The following is a 19,088-nucleotide window of genomic DNA, read 5'->3' as shown; positions in this document are numbered from 1 at the left end:
AAAAAAGTTTCTTACTATATACCTTGGACTGTCTACTTTACAAAAAGAAGCCATTTGAGGGATATTTGTAGTACCCTGGCATATTAGTACCTCAAGAAATTAGATTGTCCGTCAGTACATCAGGATTGATCAATTTTCAAAATATATATACCATAGTTTGTAGACTCTATACCTTTCACACAAACCAATTAATAAACTGTATACTCATTTTTTATACCAAACACATGTAGCAGAAAACATTTTGGCCTAAATTTATGAAGAAATTTGATGTTATTAGATATATTTTATAACAGAAAGTAGAAAATATCTTTGTTTTTTTCCGAAATTCTGCCTTTTGGTGTTTATATAGGAAAAAACCCAGTGGTGATTAAATATCACTAAAAGAAAGCTGTAAAAAAATGATAAAGTTAATTTGTGTTGCATGACTGAGAAATTGCCAGTTACAGTAGCACAGTGCTGAATAGCAAAAACTGCCGTGGTCATGAAGGGGGTAAAACCTTCCAGAGCTCAAATGGTTAAAAGCCTTTACAGGTTATCAGTTTACTAACAATCATGAATTATGACCCCAGAATTATTGCTTTCACACCAACATTCATAATGATACTGCACATGTGTAGAGCAATCATTGTTTACATATGTATGCTGGACTTACTTGCGCATTTGCATTTGTGTGTGTGCAGGGGGACGGTAGTGCTTTTACATTTTTATTTTTTTTTATTTTATACTTTTTTTTTTATACACTTTTTAAACTTTTTTTTTTCATTTAACTTCATTGCTATCACAAAGGGACGAACAAGCCCCCTTGTGATAGCTTTGGGCAGGTGACAGGTACTCTTTATGGAGACAATCAGGGTTCTATTATACCCCTGCTGTCTCCCCTGCCCTCCAAAGCAACGAACCAAGCAAACAGGCAGGAACCTGAATCTATCCTAAAAGCCTCTGATGGCAACTGCAGTAGCCTGGCTCACAGGCTTGTTGCAGAGGAATGACTTCACTCAGTTGATTGGCTTAAAGAAGATTTAACCCAATCACTAAATAAGCTTTTAAATAATTAATGTAATTTTCTAAGTTGTTTTTAAACATTTCAAAACTTTTAAATATGCAGCTTACAAGAAAATATAATTTTTGATCGTGCCATGAAGGTCCTTTTTCAGACACTTCCTGTGAGATCGGTTTCCCAACTGTGTTCCTATATTGTCACCCAGTAAGCAGGTTGAAGTGGTCATTAGGTACTGTCCCAGCTGAAAGAGTTGAGGTTAATGTTTTGCCCACTCTCCAAATTGTTTTGGGGGGTTTCTGTTGGGGTCCGTCCCACTTGCCCTGTGGATATAAAGTGGGACAGTGGTCTGGTTCAGAAAGCCCCCAGGAAAGAGAAGCCCAGTGAGCACTGTACAGCCTTGGGTTGCGAGAATGGGGAGAGCACTGTAAAGCCTTGGGTTGCGAGAATGGGGAGAGCACTGTACAGCCTTGGGTTGCGAGAATGGGGAGAGCACTGTACAGCCTTGGGTTGCGAGAATGGGGAGAGCACTGTACAGCCTTGGGTTGTGAGAATGGGGAGAGCACTGTAAAGCCTTGGGTTGCGAGAATGGGGAGAGCACTGTACAGCCTTGGGTTGCGAGAATGGGGAGAGCACTGTACAGCCTTGGGTTGCGAGAATGGGGAGAGCACTGTACAGCCTTGGACTGCGAGAGGAGAATGCCTCTCGTTTTAGCCTGTAACAGAGACATTTGACTTGGGGCTTGCCCTGAAGACACCAGCACTGGAATTCACCTCTGAAGGACTAGCACTTGCATGAAAGAGTCTATGAAGGACTAAGACTGCACTTTTTTTGGGTATGCTGGGGCAGCTTGCTAGCTGTAGTTATAGTAATAAAGTTAGGAATAATAATACCTTGCACCTGTATGTTGGACTGTGAACTTTTGCACTTTGCACACTGCCTGGTCTGAAGTAATTAAAGAGGTTGTAAACCTCCCCCAAAAAAAAATAAAAAAATAAAAACCTGAAAGACAAAGGCATAATGAGCTAGTATGTATTGCATACTAGCTCATTATGAAATAATTATCTTAGAATGAAGCCCCTGCAGCGGCGCCTGCACACCGCTGACAAGGCCAACATGTTCACCCGTCTTCCTTCTGGCTTCGCATCCTCTGGCCATCTGATTGGCCGCAGCTGCGATGTCGTAATTTCCGCGTATGCGCGCAGGAGCCCCTGTTCATGGCACAGGGCTCTGAAGGAATGACACGGGCGGCAGTTCCTTCAGAGCACATGCGCCAGTGATGTCACTGGCTGAATGCAAAGGAAATATCTCCTAAATGGTGCATGTTTAGGAGATATTTACAGTACCTATAGGTAAGCCTTATCATAGGCTTACCTATAGGTACAAGTTACAGAGGAAACTTTGCTTCCTCTTTAAAGAGGTGTATCATAAGTAACCTGCACACACATAGTTCACTGAGTGGGTCTTAACACATTGGGGCATGAAGACATTGGTGTGGAGTGAAGTAGTGTGAGGACATCTGTGGTTTCCAAAAGTAATGGAAGTATAACAAGCAGCATGTCAATGGCGTGTATCTGTTATAGGTGGCACAGCCTCTAGCAGCCAGGGAGATGTTGTCGGCACTCCTTACACAAGCAGTCTGTCTCCCATAGCAACAGGAGCAGATTGCACCACAGAGGTTTCCCATCCTGTACAGAGGTACGGAAGTTCAGGAGTCAAGTTAAGAGCATGTGTGGAGCACACACAGAGTTCACCGCGGGGCCCCTTGAACTACTGGAGATTGTAATGGAAACGCTGGACAGGTAGTTGTGGACATTGGCTCAGTGTGTCCCTCCAAAATGCAAGTTACGGTGAAGGCGTACAGTACATTGTCATGGTGTATGTTCATCTCAAGTGTGGAGGCCTGCCTTAAGGTTAAGCATTCCCCTATGGCAGCCTCAGCCTTGTCTCAAGGTATTGAAAAAATGACACCAAGTAAGAGACCCCTTTTGTGTAGTAAAGTGACCCTGTAACAAAGTGCCTAACTTAGCCCAGAAGAACCCACCCAAGGTAGGCTTCTCATGTGACCCTTGCTTGGCGCCCAATGAGGAAGGAAAGAAGGAGGATGTAACTGACATACACCACCCTACCCTTACAACCCTGTCTCTTGCACCTTGGGAAGAGACTGCAAGCACCTGTATCTACACATGCACAATGAGTTGGTATAGTCCATTGTAGTCCCTTTCAGGAAGCCGGTCAAGGGAAACGGTGTGAACGGAGTGAACACTGGAGCCCAGGGCTGCTGTTAGAAATCGCGGAGGCCCCATACAGCCTAGCTGGCAGGCCCCTCCCCCCCCCCAATTAATCAAGACAATATGTTCACTAAAAATACACTAAAATCATTATTAGTGGACACAAACATAACAGAGAACCTGTGTGAATTAGCCCTTTTTAATTGTTTTTTACATTTTTTTTTTTTAAATGTATAACTTTTTTTTTTTTAAATGTTAAACAATTATTTTACAATTTTTTAAATGTTTCCAGGACAGGGAAGCTAGTAGTGCTGCGGTGGTGGTGGAGGCACAGTGAAAGGGGGGCACACGGGAGGGGGGGGGTCAGAAGCAAGCAGAACAGGGAGGGGGATCGGTGTCAGAGAAGCAATTACAGGAATGATGCCATGTCTGTGTCTCTCCCTGCGGCAGGTGAAAGTTGGCAGGAGGGAGAGAAACTGTCTTTCAGCCGCTGCAGAGAGCCACACAAGGCTTCCTTCTGCAATTGCCCCTCCATCCAACTGCACGATTCCCCGTGCTGTTGCCCCCCCCCCCTCCTTCAGTGGCGCTGCTGGAGCCCATGCTTTGGGACTGGCAGAGGCTGAATAAGACCAGAGGAAAACAGCAGTACTGATATTCAAGAGGGATGAATAGTATATAAACCATGTTGATTATTTATTATGCAGCATGCTTTGGCAAACTAAATGTGATCCATTGATAGTTAGATATACTTTAACTTAGAATCAGTCAACCCAATACAGATAGATGGAATTACTGGAAAGCTAAAATAGCTGCCAGATTCCTAAGTCTCTCGGGGAATTGCGTGTGTTTGATTTCCCAGGTCTGTATACCTGCCATGGAGACTCCAAGGTAGGCAGGAACAGAGCTGGGAATTGTGACATTTTGCTGCTGAAGTCCTAAGATATAGGATACCAGTGACTCAGCCTTGATTAAAAAATCATTGATAGGACCTTTCACAGTGGACCTATCATTAAAATTGATATGTCTATTTGCCAATCAACCCAAGTATTTCAGCTAAAGGAGAAGGAGGATGTGGATTGTGGAGGAAAGGCAAATGTATGAGTAAATATGTGAGCTTTTGTTTATTAAGCAGGTTATTTTTCCTAAAAGATCTTTCCATACACATAGTTATATCACTAAGAGAGGAAAACACACCTAGTGATGGCCTTATCATCGGAAAAACCATGACTGGTCAAATAATTACAACATGACAAATTGCTGGCAGTTTGCACGTTCCCAATGACACTTGGGACAAAAAGGTGCAAAAAAAGGTGAAAAAAATTATAAGTAGAAAAGAAGTCCATTTAGTACATTGGTCTGAATGTAGTTATTAGTATTGCTGTTCTTGATAAAAATACTAAATATAACAGATTAACCAAAGTAACCAGCTGCCTTGTTGATGGAATAGCCATGAAACTGAATTTCAATTCTTTTATCAGGAGAAATTCTTCACATAACTCGGTGTCCTCTTCTCACAGCAGATTCAAGTACACAAACAATGCAGCTTTGTACTGATACATATTTCTAGGCTGAATTTTTTTTTATCAGCCAGATATATTTTTCAGTGCCCAGGCGTGGGAATTGAATACTCAGCTATTACCACTCACAGTACAAAATGTCTAAAAAAAAAAAAATGATTGTAATAAATCCCAACTGAACCTTCTGTGCGTATTAGGGCCCTTTAACACGAGAGGCCTGTGGCCGACAAAAAAATGGCGGTTGATCCTCATTGTTACCATCCCCCGACTGTCCATCTACAAATAAACATGGCAGCCAGAGGGGAGGGTACACATGCTGTGGCAGCGATGCTTTGCTTGGTGTCCGCGTCAATTTCAATGTGGCATGCTGAGTTTGAAAGGCAGCACCATCTGTCAAACTCGCCCATTGAAGTCAATGGGGCTGTGTCACAATCGCGAGCCAAACACTTGCCATCACTGAGACACAACAGGAATATACGACCCAAAGTTTCCACATAATTGTAAAACTTGGTTTGGATTTCCCTTGTGGGATCCTGTAGTTTCCTGGCATTGATTTTCCCAGTGACTCCATAGCTAGCAGGGGCACCAATGCACAAAATTCACCTGTAGAAGCAGTGGAAGAGATCCAGCTTGGTCTGACCAGAGTACAGGTCCACCTTTCTTGAGTCCATTTTACCTGCAGATTGTGTCCTGTCCCCAGACAGAGTCTATGCTTGAGTACTTCCCAATTACACAAAAAGAATAAGAGTTGTCTTCATATCTTCGTAAGAGGTCCATGTAATGTCAACTTTGGGGTTGATTTACGAAAGGCAAATAGACCGTGTGACTTGCTCCAGAGCTAACATAGGGTAAAGTTTCACTTTGCAAAGACTACCCAATCACATGCAACCAAAATATAAAAAAAACAGCATTTTCCTTGCACATGATTGGATGATGGAAGTCAGAGCTTCCCCTTATTTACTAAGCTCTGGAACAACTGCACTTGCACAGTGTACAGTCCATTTTCCTTTAGTGAATCAACCCCTTTGTGTAACAGGGTTTAATAATTTACTCCAAAAAAATAATACATGCAAAAAACTGTTTTTAAAAATTCAATGATCTGTGATTTCTTTTACCACAGACATTTACAAAGGAAGAAGAGTTTATATTGCCATCAAATTACATCTTGCTCCTGCTTAAGTGTTTTTAAATGAAAAAATTACACACAGACGACAAAGGTCCCCCAAAATGACCTCAACATGGGGGTGGGAATTGATGAGGACAAGGGCCTCGTCCCCTAAACCCGTGCCCAGGGGTTGTGGGGGTCTGCAGGCAGGGGGCTTATTAGAATCTGGAGGCCCCCTTTAATAATAAGGGAACCCCCATTACCACCCTCTCCCCATGTGAATGAGTATGGGTAAATTACTACCTCTACTCATTCACAAATAAAAAAGATGTCATCTAAAAATCGTAAATCCATTGTCAATAATAATGCCCACTGCTGCCGATTCGCTAGGAACCTGATGGCCTGCCAAACATGAAGCCAAATGGCATGGCAACCATATACTGTATATATACGGCGGCAAAGTGGCTCTCATGCGCTGGATCACGTACCTAGTACATGATCCAGCACTTCCGGGTCCGAGGCGCGCACGCACGCCGCTGGCGACCCACTCCCAGAGTGATTGGACACAGCGGGAGCCAATCAGCGGGTCCGGCAGATCGATCGGGACACAGTGATTACCACTACTACTTTGCAGAACTGGGGGTCATGGATTCAGTTTAGACCAGGAAATGGTCTGCATTGACTTTTTATGTTCTTCAGATATTTGTGTATAGACCAAAATATTTGGAACATACTAATAGCGTTATTAATATCCTTTCTGATAAAGGACACATGGCTGTGACAATTGAGCAGATTCAAAGGGATTTTGTGGCTGAGCACCTGTTAAGTGTATTTAATCGCTTCACAATCGCCCACCGTACATATACTGCAGCAGGGCGGCCGCTCTGCACCAGATCACATCCCTAGTACATGATCTGACACTTCCGAGTCTGTGGTGTGTGCGCGCACCCCGGGGACCCACTCCCGCTGTGATTACACACAGGAGGAGCCCAGCGGAGGGTACCGTGCACTTGATGTCCATCGGCGCCCTCTGTTTAATACAGAGGGAGAATGGAGAGCTACCTTTGTAAACAAAGCAGACTGCCGTTCTGTCAGTAGAGAAGGTATTGATCCTGTGTTTCTGCAAAGCACAGACACGGATCTCTGCCTTCCCACCATACAAGCACCTCCCCCACAGTAACCAAGCAAATTTTAGACACACATTTAACCCTTTGATCGCCCCTGATGTTAACCCCTTCCCAGCCAGTGTCATTAGTACAGTGACAATGCATAGTTTTAGCACTGATCACTGTATTAGTGTCACTGGTTCCCAAAAAACGTCACGGGGTGTCTGATTTGTCTGCCACCATGTCAAAGTCCCACAATAAGTCGCTGATCGCCGCCATTAGTAGTAAAGAATAAATAAAAATTCTATGAATATATCCTATAGTTTGTAGACGTGATAACCTTTGCGCAAACAAATCAATATACGCTAATTGGGATTTTGTTTTACCAAAAATATGTAGCAGAATACATATTGACCCAACTTGATGAAGAAATTAGATTTTTTAATTTTTTTTATATTGGATATGTTTTATAGCAGAAAGTACATTTCTTTTCAAAATTGTTAGTCGTTTTTTGTTTATAGCACAAAAAATAAAAACCGCAAAGGTGATCAAATACCACCAAAAGAAAGCTCTATTTGTGGAAAATAAAGGACATACATTTTTTTTTGGGTAAAGCATTGCATGACTACGCAATTGTCAGTTAAAGTAATGCAGTGCCGTATCACAAAAAAATGGCCTGGCCAGGAAAGGGCGTAAACCTTCTGGAGCTGAAGTGGTTAAGGGACAGGGATAGTGGTGACATTATTGCCCAAATATGGCTATGGCCATAGTTAGGAAATGGTATACTGCTCTATTCCCCATCCATTTGCTTACATGGCCAGGGATTCCTGGCCATGTAAGCGAATGGCCCGAGAGATGTCAATGGTTGGTAAGGACACAGCGACCACGGATGCCAACCTCCCATGGCATTTTTTAATGACAAAACATAGAAAATTTACTGACTGAGCACATTTTTTACTGACAACCTGAAAAATGACAGAACTCTTATTGAAAACGAACACAATCAATATTTAAACAGTATAAACATGATATGGAAACACTGACAATACCCATAACAAGTAATTTGAATGGTTTACACTTAAAAAGTCAACACAGCATGACAAATGATCAGCCCCTGATATTGACTGGCAGTTGTAAAAAAAATCACAGATTTTTACAAACTATCAGTACATTTACTGATGGATGGCAACCCTGACAGCGACCGCTGCATCATTACCAACCATTGACAGTGGGAAGTTGTCATGTTCTTCTATGAAAGTCACTCTAAGCATTTGGTTTTTGGATGAAAGTCCGAACAGCCAGTGTACAGTGTGAACTTATGTTTCGGACCAAACAGTGAGTACATCCCTAATGAGGAATTGCATAAACGTGAGCACTGCATTGGTTTTCCACTAAAAAATGTATGTTCCCATAGCAAATGTCACATCACCACCAGGTCTCCACCTTGTCCAGTCCGAGAACACTTTGCATTCATTCAGAAGGTGCAAAACATTTTCTAAATGGGGCCTGTGCTAAGCAGCAGATGTCGTATGTTCAGAATGCATCAGGCCACACCCAGGTCGGCCCACACCACATGACTCTACATCCAGCATACAAAGGGTGCCAGCCCAGGTTGCATCTGCTCCAATATGAAGAAAAAGATCCCATTACCTGAACCCCAAAGCTGGAGTGCTGCCGTCTGCATCTTTTTCTTTTCATGGTATATATATATGTATATATATATATATATATATATATATATATATATATATATATACAGTATATATATATATATATATATATATATATATATATATATATATATATATATATATATATATATATATAGTTACATTGGTCAAAGCTGAACCGATATACCTATGTAAATATATACTAAACAGGGAATTCATCCCCGTTTAGGGAATGTTTTTCATCTTCTGAATGAATGCAAATTGTTCTCTGACTGGACTAGGTAGAGACCTGGTGGAGGTTCTAAAGGTTTATACTTACCTAAACCCAATCTCAATCCAGCAATGTACACAAGAGCAGCAGCTCTCCTGGCTCTCTCCCTCATCATTAACTCAAAGACAGCAGTGGGAGTCCATGGCTCCTGCTATTGTCAATCATAGCCAGTGAGGAGGGAGTGAGAGGAGGGGCCAAGTGTCAATGGACACACAGAGCAGGGCTTGAGAGGGAGCACACACAAGTGCCCCCAGAACAAATGACATACTATGGGGGCACTTGGTGAAAGGGAGGAGCTAGGGGTTCCGGCACAGGACCCAAGAGAAGAAGGATCTGGGCTGCTCTGTGCAAAACCACTGCACAGAGCAGGTAAGTATAACATGTTTGGTATTTATTAAAAAAAAAGTCAGCATTTACAATCACTTTAATCAGAGGTTCTTGCTGAAGGAGTACAGCCATGGATGTCCTACAGAATGCTTTTTTGCCTTTCCATAAGATGACCATAAACTGTGCAAATTTCATATCATGGGTGGGCCTGTCTGCTCCCTCCCTCCCACCTGACATCATTTGATTAAAAACTTGATGGAGCAGTATTGAAAATAGTAATTTGAACAGCATTAGCATCCAATCAGGTGCAGCCACTATTTGGTTATTCTAATAGCCACTGGCTATGAAACTGCAGATTCATCTTTCTGCATTAAATAACCTGGAAGGAGGAACCTGTTACATTTTTTGTTGTACGGTCTGTGGCAGAAGAAAATAATTTCTATCAGTTTGTGGTCAGCTTTAAACAAAAAGGTAAAACATTCACCTGGATGAAGATACACTATATTGTCAAAAGTATTGGGACACCTGCCTTTACACACACATGAACTTTAATGGCATCCCAGTCTTAGCTTGTAGCATTCAATATAGAGTTGGCCCACCCTTTGCAGCTAAAACAGCTTCAACTATTCTGGAAAGGCTGTCAAGGCTGTCAAGACTGTCAAGGTTTAGGAGGTGTATATGGGAATGTTTGATCATTCTTCCAGAAGCGCATTTATGAGGTCAGGCACTGACGTGGACAAGAAATCCTGGCTTGCAGTCTCCACTCTACTTCATCCCAAAGGTGTTCTCCCAAAGGTGGTCTATCGGGTTAAGGTCAGGACTCCTTACAGGCCAGTCAAGTTCCTCCACCCAAAACGCGTTCATCAATGACTTTATGGGCCTTGCTTTTTGCACTGGTGCGCAGTCATGTTGGAACAGGAAAGGACCATCCATAAACAGCTCCCACAAAATTGGGATCATTAAATTGTCCAAAATGTCTTCGTATGCTGATGCGTTAAGAGTTCCCTTCACTGCAACTAAGGGGCCAAGACCAACCCCTGAAAAACAACCCCACACCATTATCCCCCCTCCACCAAATGATTTGGACCAATGCACAAAGCAAGATCCATGAAGACACAGATGAGTGAGTTTGGGGTGGAGGAACTTGACTGGCCTGCACAGAGTCCTGACCTTAACCCGATAAAACACCATTGGGATGAATTCGAGCGGAGACGGCGAGCCAGGCCTTCTCTCCAACATCAGTGCCTGACCACACAAATGCACTTCTGGAAAAATGGTCAAATATTACCATAGACACACTCCTAAACCTTGTGGACAGCTGTCCCACAAGAGTTATATTGAACCCTTCAGACTAAGACTGGGATGCCATTAAGTTTCATGAGCGTGTAAAGACAGGTTTCCCAATACTTTTGACAATATAGTGTATGTTAGAATTGAGGATTCATTGATTTAGGAACAAAAATTGATTTTTTTTTTTTTTTTTGCAACACATATTTTTAGCTTGTTAGTGGATACAATTAGGACCTTGAAATGAGACACAGAAGGACGTTTGGTGGATACATTTATGTGACACTTGTTACTAAAGTTAGTGTAGCTTTTAAATTGGTTGTTAAGCCACTTATATAAAATCATGCCATCCCCTCTGTAATATAACAATAAATGTCCTGTGCCTGTGTTATAGAAAAAATATGCCGATCTGTACCTAAATCGGAGCGGCTCCTAGCGCTCAGCTGACTCCTCGGCTCTCTCCTCTGCCCGGCTGACAGCTCCAGCGGGCAGGGCCAAGCAATACCACTGGCATCAGTCGGGGAGGAGGGGAAGAGAGGAGAGAGAGCCGAGTGTTCACGTGATCGCTGGGAGCCGCTCTGATATAGATACAGATTGACATATTTTTAAACCTCAGACACAGGGACACCTATTGTTATATTACAAAGGGATGGGATGATTTTATATTAAATGTGAGAGCATCAGGAGGGGGGGGGGGGGCACTGACCCGAGCAGAGAGGTGGGGAGGGGGGGAGAGGAGGACAGAGAGAACAGTGTAGGGATGCGGATGATAGAGGCACGTAAACTGACCACAGTGCCAGGGCTCAGTAGCAATAATATACCGTGGTCAGTTTACAGGGGGGAGGGTAGAAACTGGCAGGATTAGCCAGGTTTTTTTAGGTGGTACATGGGGGCTAAATTACACAGCACAAGCACTGTGCTGTTTATCATGCTTTGAGGAAACAGAATGTTTTTTTTTTTTTTTTAGGGTTACAAACACTTGAAATGAGATTTCGGTACATACAGCGCATCCGGAAAGTATCCACAGCACTTCACTTTTTCCACATTTTTTTATGTTACAGCCTTATTCCAAAATTGATTAAATTCATTATTTTCCTCAAAATTCTGCAAACAAGACCCCATAATGGCAACGTGAAAGAAGTTTGTTTGAAATCTTTGCAAATTTATTAAAAATAAAAAACGAAAAAATCACATGTACATAAGTAATCCCAGCCTTTGCCATGACACTCAAAATTGAGCTCAGGTGCATCCTGTTTTCACTGATCCTCCTTGAGATGTTTCTACAACTTGATTGGAGTCCAGCTGTGGTAAATTTACTTTATTGGACATGATTTGGAAAGGCACACATCTGTCTACATAAGGTCCCAGAGTTAACAGTGCATGTCAGAGCACAAACCAAGCCATGAAGTCCAAGGAATTGTCTGCAGACCTCCTGGACAGGATTGTACGGAGGCACAGATCTAGGAGGGGGTACAGAAAAATGTATGCAACATTGAAGGTCCCAATGAGCACAGTGGCCTCCATTATTCGTAAATTGAAGGCGTTTGGAACCACCAGAACTCTTCCTAGAACGTGCTGCCCGGCCAAACTGAGCAATTGGGGGAGAAGGGCCTTAGTCTGAGAGGTGATCAAGAACCCGATGGTCACTCTGACAGAACTCCAGTGTTTCTCTGTGGAGAGAGGAGAACATTCCAGAAGAACAACCATCTCTGCAGCACTCCACCAATCAGGCTTGTATGGTAGAGTGGCCAGACGGAAGCCACTCCTCAGTAAAAGGCATATGACAGACCACATGGTATTTGCTAAAATGCACCTGAAGGACTTTCAGACAATGAGAAACAAAATTCTCTGGTCTGATGAAACAAAGATTGAACTCTTTGGCCTGAATGGCAAGCATCATGTCTGGAGGAAACCAGGCACCGCTCATCACCTTGTCAATAACATCCCTACAGTGAAGCATGGTGGTGGCAGGATCATGCTGTGGAGATGTTTTTCAGTGGCAGGAACTGGGAGACTTGTCAGGATCAAAGGGTAGATGAATGCAGCAATGTACAGAGACATTCTTGATGAAAACCTGCTCTAGAGCACTATGGGCCTCAGACTGGGGCGAAGGTTCATTGTCACTAAATTGATACTTGATAGGGTAACAGGACAACTACCCTAAGCACACAGCCAAGATAACAATGGAGCGGCTATGGGACAACTCTGTGAATGTACTTGAGTGGCCCAGCCAGAGCCTAGACTTGAACCTGATTGAATATCTCGGAAAAGATTTGAAAATGCACTGACGCTCCCCATCCATGCTGATGGGGTTTGAGAGGTCCTACAAAGAAGAATGGGAGAAACTGCCCAAAAATAGGTGTGCCAAGCTTATAGCATCATATTTAAAAAGACTTGAGGCTGTAATTGGTGCCAAAGGTGCTTCAATAAAGTAATGAGCAAAGGCTGTGAATACTTATGTACATGGATTTTTTTTTGTTTTTTATTTTATAATAAAATTGCAAAGATTTCAAACAAACTTCTTTCACATTGTCATTATGGGGTATTGTTTGTAGAATTTTGAGGAAAATTTGGAATTTATACAATATTGGAACAGGGCTGTAACATAACAAAATGTGGAAAAAGTCCACGCTGAGTCTCTTTTTACCCAGGGTGACAAGAATGGCAAGCTCCTTGTCATGTTGGCGCCAGAACACAAGACCAACTCCACTATTCTTGCTATTACAATGACTGGGGGGGAGGTGCTTTCTTATCTATGGGACATTATGAAGGAATTTGTTAAGTATTGCACAAAGCTCTATTCTCCAAATCCACCCTATGACAATAACTCCCTGGAGACCCTGCTTAACGGCCTGAAGTCTTCCATGCTCACTGAATCAGAAAGTGCCATCCTAGAGGCTAAAATCACATCACTTGAAATCGCAGCTGTCATTAGCGCCTTTCCTCCACATAAGGCACTAGGTCCGGATGGGTTTTCCAGACCCAGATGTGTAAATAGAGGACTATATGGTTTTAAACCTGACCCCACAATTCACATTACTAAAACAGAGAATCCAGGCCTGGAAAAATCCCGTTATTCCTATTTGGAAAAATAAATCTCATTAAGATGAAGGTTCTCCTGGGTCCCCAAATCCTACTTTAAAACTAGATGGCCTCGCTGCATCGGGGGTCCAGGGCTAAATTTCAGCTGACAGGGACTATGCGCTCTACCATCAAGGCCTGGGACCATATGCTGATGCTGGTGGAGCCGGGGGTTACTAGTGTATCCCCGGCCTCCCCATTGTGGTGGAACCCCAAGTTTCCTCATTTTGCTTCGATCCCTGATCCCGCCATCTGGGCCGTCAAGGGGGTTAAGTTGTTGGGGGACATTGTCTCTGGTGGGGAGTTGTGCACCTTCGATGCCTTGAAGGTGCGTTACGATCTACCCAATAAATATTTTTTTCGTTATCTTCAGCTCCGCCATGCATTTGTGGCACAGTTTGGGTCCCCCCGGGTTGTGCTTAAAACTTCAGCTCTTGAAGTGGCGTTACAGGCGACGGATATGCGGAAGCCCCTCTCGGAGTTGTACAGGGAATTGTTCGTCACCACTCCGCCGGCGGTGCGTAGGTGTCGGGAGCGCTGGGTGGGGGAGGTGCCTGACCTGGATGGTGATGACTGGGATGATATGTGGAGTTCGCCCTTTGCTTACCTGGTCTCTGCAAGGGACCGCCTTATTCACTTTAAATTTCTACATCGGATCTATTACACGCCGGCGAGGTTGGCACGTATTTATCCGACGACCTCGGCGGAGTGCTGGCGTTGTTCGCATTCTCCGGCGGACTTCAGCCACATCTTCTGGGGGTGCCCGGTGGTCAAGGACTATTGGGCAGCCGTCTTGGATTGCATCGTGGAGGTGGTTAAGATTCCGGTCCCCTGCTCCGTGGAGGTCTGTCTTTTGGGGTTGGTGGATGGCGTGGCCCCCGCGAGGGCAGTTCGTACTCTGATCGGTCTACTTCTTTTCTATGCTCGCAAGGCTCTGCTCTTACACTGGAAAAGTCCCTTGGCTCCCACGATCCTCTTTTGGAAAGGCTTAGTTAATAAAGTGACTCCGCTCTACAAGGCTACGTATCTCAGTAGGGGATGTCCTCGCAAGTTTGGTAAAGTGTGGAAAATATGGCTAGACTCCCCAGCCTCGACCTCCGTGGCTCAGCTTTGAGGTTTTATGGGATCCTGTTCGGGGTTATCTAGGGGGGGGGTGGTCGTGCCAGTTGATGATGCTCTCCAACTCGCTGGGTGCTAGCTGCATGTGTTGATGTCTCTCAGGTTTTTGAATACGGCATGGGGTTACTGAATGCGGGTACTGTACTGTGCTAATGTCTGTGTTTGATGACCTTGCTCCTTGGTAGATGGAGCGGACTTGGGGGGTATTTTTATTGCTGCTAGAAGCTTTTTTTTTTTGTGATGGACGCGCTGGGTGGAGCCTGGAGGGGGGGGTGGGATGGGGGGGGTTGACCTGTTGTCCTTGGTTGTAAATGTTGCCCTGCGTGGCAGTGTGTTGTCTGTTTATGTGTGCAAAACTTCAATAAAAACAAATTTTCAAAAAAAAAACTAGATGGCCTCGTTAGCTCCTTTCTTTGGTCCCACTCGCCCCCACGCATAGGTTTAAAAGTGTAAACCTCCCTGGGGTCAGGGAGGTTTGGCCCTACCCGACTGGCAGAAGTATTACCTTGCAGGCATAAAGGTATTTGCACGCTGCTGGCTCATAGAGGATAATATCAATTCAGAGACTCAATTAAAAGCTGTGGTCTTGGGTTCATATGAGAGCCTGTGCTTGGCTTTATTTAGGGGAGAACATCTGTCCTTCCATTGATGTGATCAATGAAGGCCACCATTAGAGCATGGACAACTTCTCAACACCTAATGCAACCTGATTTTAAACGCATATCGCCTTTCATGTATTAAGTTTTTGAATGTGTATGAACCCTTGTCTCCCACATTTCAATGAATTCCAAGTGTGGGCCATAAAAGGAATCAAAAAAGTTGGTGCTATTGTACGGGAGGGTAATTTACTCTCCAATTGAATGCAACATTTAACCTGGGGATAGAGACGGGAAAGTCTTCGGTATTGGAAAACCTACTACAAGATTATTCTTTATCCAAAACCTTATTGATAACTTACATATAATTGTTTACACTAAGAGGGATGGCAGAAGAAGGTCCCGAAAATTGATGGAGAGTACTGGGATGATATGTGGGAGCGGCCATTCACACCTTGTATCAACTAGAGACAGGCTGATACACTTTAATTTTTTGCACAGAATTTACTGCACCCCAGCCTGATTGGCAGGGATTTACCACTCCTGCTCCGCTGCATGCTGGAGATATACATATTGCCTTGCCAATTTTGTCTATATTTTTTGGAGTTGCCCAGCAATCCAGGATTTGTGGTCGATGGTGCTAAAGTGCATAACCGAAATACTTACTATACCTATACCCCTGTCCGTCTTAGTGTGCCTTCTTGGTTTGGTGAAAGCCGTGGTCCCATCTAATGCCCATAGAACCCTACCTAATGTCATACTATTTTACGCACAGGAAGACTATTCTTCTACATTAAAAGAAGCCTGCCACCCTGACTGTGTCCTTCTTGAAAGGTCTGATCTATTCCATTATCCCTTTCTACAATACCAAATGTATTTCCATAGGCTGTGAAAATGAATTTCATAAAGTTTGGCAGACATGGATGGATTCCTCTTCCACCACGGGGTGACTTTCCAGGTGAGGAATGAGAATTCCCTGGTAATGCTCACACTTAGATAGATCTGACACTTAAGTAAGAGTGGGAAGTTGATTAATAATAACCAATGGAGTCCTCTACTTTCTTTGTTTTAGAGGTTATTATATGTAATTGAATCTGCTATACATGGTACCTCCAGATCCAGTGTGCCTGAGGGCCTATTCAGCTATTATACACTTGCTTTAGAAACTGATTATACTATTTCATTGCTCCAGCTCTTAGGGGCTTCAAGGTTGGAAGGGAGACGAGTTCTGGGGACAGGAGGGGTGGGAGGTTTTATTCTGGGTTCTTTTAGAAAAGTAGGTCTCTGTTCTTTCTATAATACCTACCAACTGTTGTTCTGTTGTGCGGCCCTGCATGGCCAACCTAATGGCAATTGTCGCCTGTTTGTTATGTCAAATACAAAATTTCATAACAATAATTTAAAAATATAAATAAATAAATAAAACTGAACTGTTGGTACTGCCATATGTGACCCAGAAGCAAAAAAAACTAATGAAAAACTGATTCATTTGTGTACATTGAATGATTACTGGTTCGAAATTCAGTACTTATATAATGGCAATTTTGTTTGTTTTCACAACTGTGTGTTCGTGTTTCGAAATTGAGTTTAAATGATTTTTTGAGTGATATATGGCTAGCATTAGGCTGGCCATACATTGTAAGATCTCCCCTATTCCACTCTGCAGGCTATATGGAGTATATGGAATTCATAATTTCCCTGATCCACGATAAGCAGTGCAGTTGGAGGAATCTCTTCTGCTGGCTAATATATTCAGCCAGCCCTCACCACTATCATAATAAAGTGACTGCATTTGATTGGACAATTTTCCACCCAGCTCTCTGGATTTTCAGATTGAAGGATGTAAAGCTGGAAAGGGGCAAAAGGGGACCACCACAAGTTTCAATTTCAGCCGGATCATCAGGAACTGGCCAAAAATTCGCTCCAAGTATGACCAGCCTTTTTTTACTGATTGTATGAGTCAGTACACACATGGAGGAAAATGTTTGGTCATTAGAATGTGGAGCTTAGACTTCTATTATATGATTCATTAGATGACTCATTGTGAGGCACGTGAAGGGCTCTTGTAATTTGTTCTATGTACTCTGTAAAAGTGGCCACCTATAATTTCTTTGTTTATATGAGAAATACATATTAATATACACTGTTCTATAGAAGCAACTTAATTCTACATAGAGTTTGTTAAAGTCTAATAAAATAAAAAAAGAAATGCAATATTTATAATTGGTCTTCACATGAACCCATTTCCAGATAATTCCCTTAAAATACTATGCATGCCAAGCAATAACTCTGTTATCAATGGAAGTGATATTAGCTTGTAAAGCAGGATCACACCGGTATTGTACCAGTATTTCCTGGAATCAGTTGGAAACTTTTGGCTAGAGTACACTTGCGAAGTCTTATAGCTTTCTAAGCATACAGAGAAATTACTTGGTTAGAGAATTCTTGGCAGAAACATGACACGCTCCAGCAATTAAAGGTTAAAGTCATCGGAATTCATAGAAATGTGATGATCTCCATGATTAAGCAATCATTTGATTATATAAAGGTAACTGCAGTCCTAATCCTGGTCATCAACATACCAATTGTTTGTCAGTTTTTACATTTTTCTTTGAATGTTAGTAAGCATTTCCGACATAAAAAAAGAATCAAAACTATTCGAATAGAACTGTTTCCTCTTTAATTCAACATATAAAAAGTATATATAACCAGAATAATTAAACAAAAAGATTACCAAACAATTGGATATGGGGGTACCATTACTGGAAATCTGTGATTCTTTACCAGTTCGAAGAGCACCTGCTATAGTTATTGGGATACAACCCTTCTCAGATATCACCAGTCAGAAATGGAGGAGAAGCAGGCAGCCTACAAGGAATCCTCTCCTTGTATTCTGAGGAGGAGTGAGCTGAATCAGCACTGCAGCCTAACCTGTTTGTGTGCAGTCGGCCAGTAGATCAACTGCTCTCATATCAACCGCTCTTGAACATGACAGGCCATAGATGGATCCCTACTAAACAGGCTGAATTTCGATCCATCTACTGCAGGGGTGTCAAACTCAACTTCATCAAGGGCCGCATCAACATTATGATTTCCCTCAAAGGGCCGGCTGTATCTGTAATGCTAGATGTCCTGAGTACCCCAACCCCCTGACATCAGATGTCAAGAGTTCCCCCTTCCCTTACATCAAAGTGCACCCCTTACCTTATGTTGCTGCTGGGAAGAAGCTGGGGGCAGAGTCGGGAAGTAGTAAGTGCAGGGTCATAATGAGGTCCAAAAGAGGGCTGGAGCTCTACTGCAGCTCTGGGAGAGGTGCAAGGGCCACATGAAATGTCCTTGAGAGCCTTGTGTTTGACACATGTGATCTACTGTATGGACAGGCTGGTTGTACAGAAGTCTCTCGTTTGACTTCTGTACAACCAGCCTGTCAAGTTTTTTGTTCCCCACAATAGATCAGCAGGAGGGATTCCCCTTTCAACACTAAATGTATTGATAAGAAAATCAATTTTTTTTTCATCCAACCTGCAGGTTCAAAGTAAAAAAAAATAATCATCTATGACCTGTCATAGTGAGTTGGAAAGAGAGAAGAAAAAAAGAGGGGAAGAAAATAGAAAAAGGGCAGGGAGTAAATGGGGCTGGAGGGAGGATAGGTGGGGTAGTAGTTTTTGATTTAGTGGTACATTGGCGCAAGAAGAGGTCTCAGTGTGTGGGCTAGTCCTGGAGACCCGGGGGGGGGGGGGGGGGAGGGGAGGGGGAAAAAAACAGGGGTCAGGGGGTCCCA

Source organism: Pelophylax lessonae (assembly GCF_965119305.1).
Source record: "Pelophylax lessonae genome assembly, chromosome: 3".
NCBI lineage: Eukaryota > Metazoa > Chordata > Amphibia > Anura > Ranidae > Pelophylax > Pelophylax lessonae.
This window is presented reverse-complemented; position numbering follows the sequence as displayed.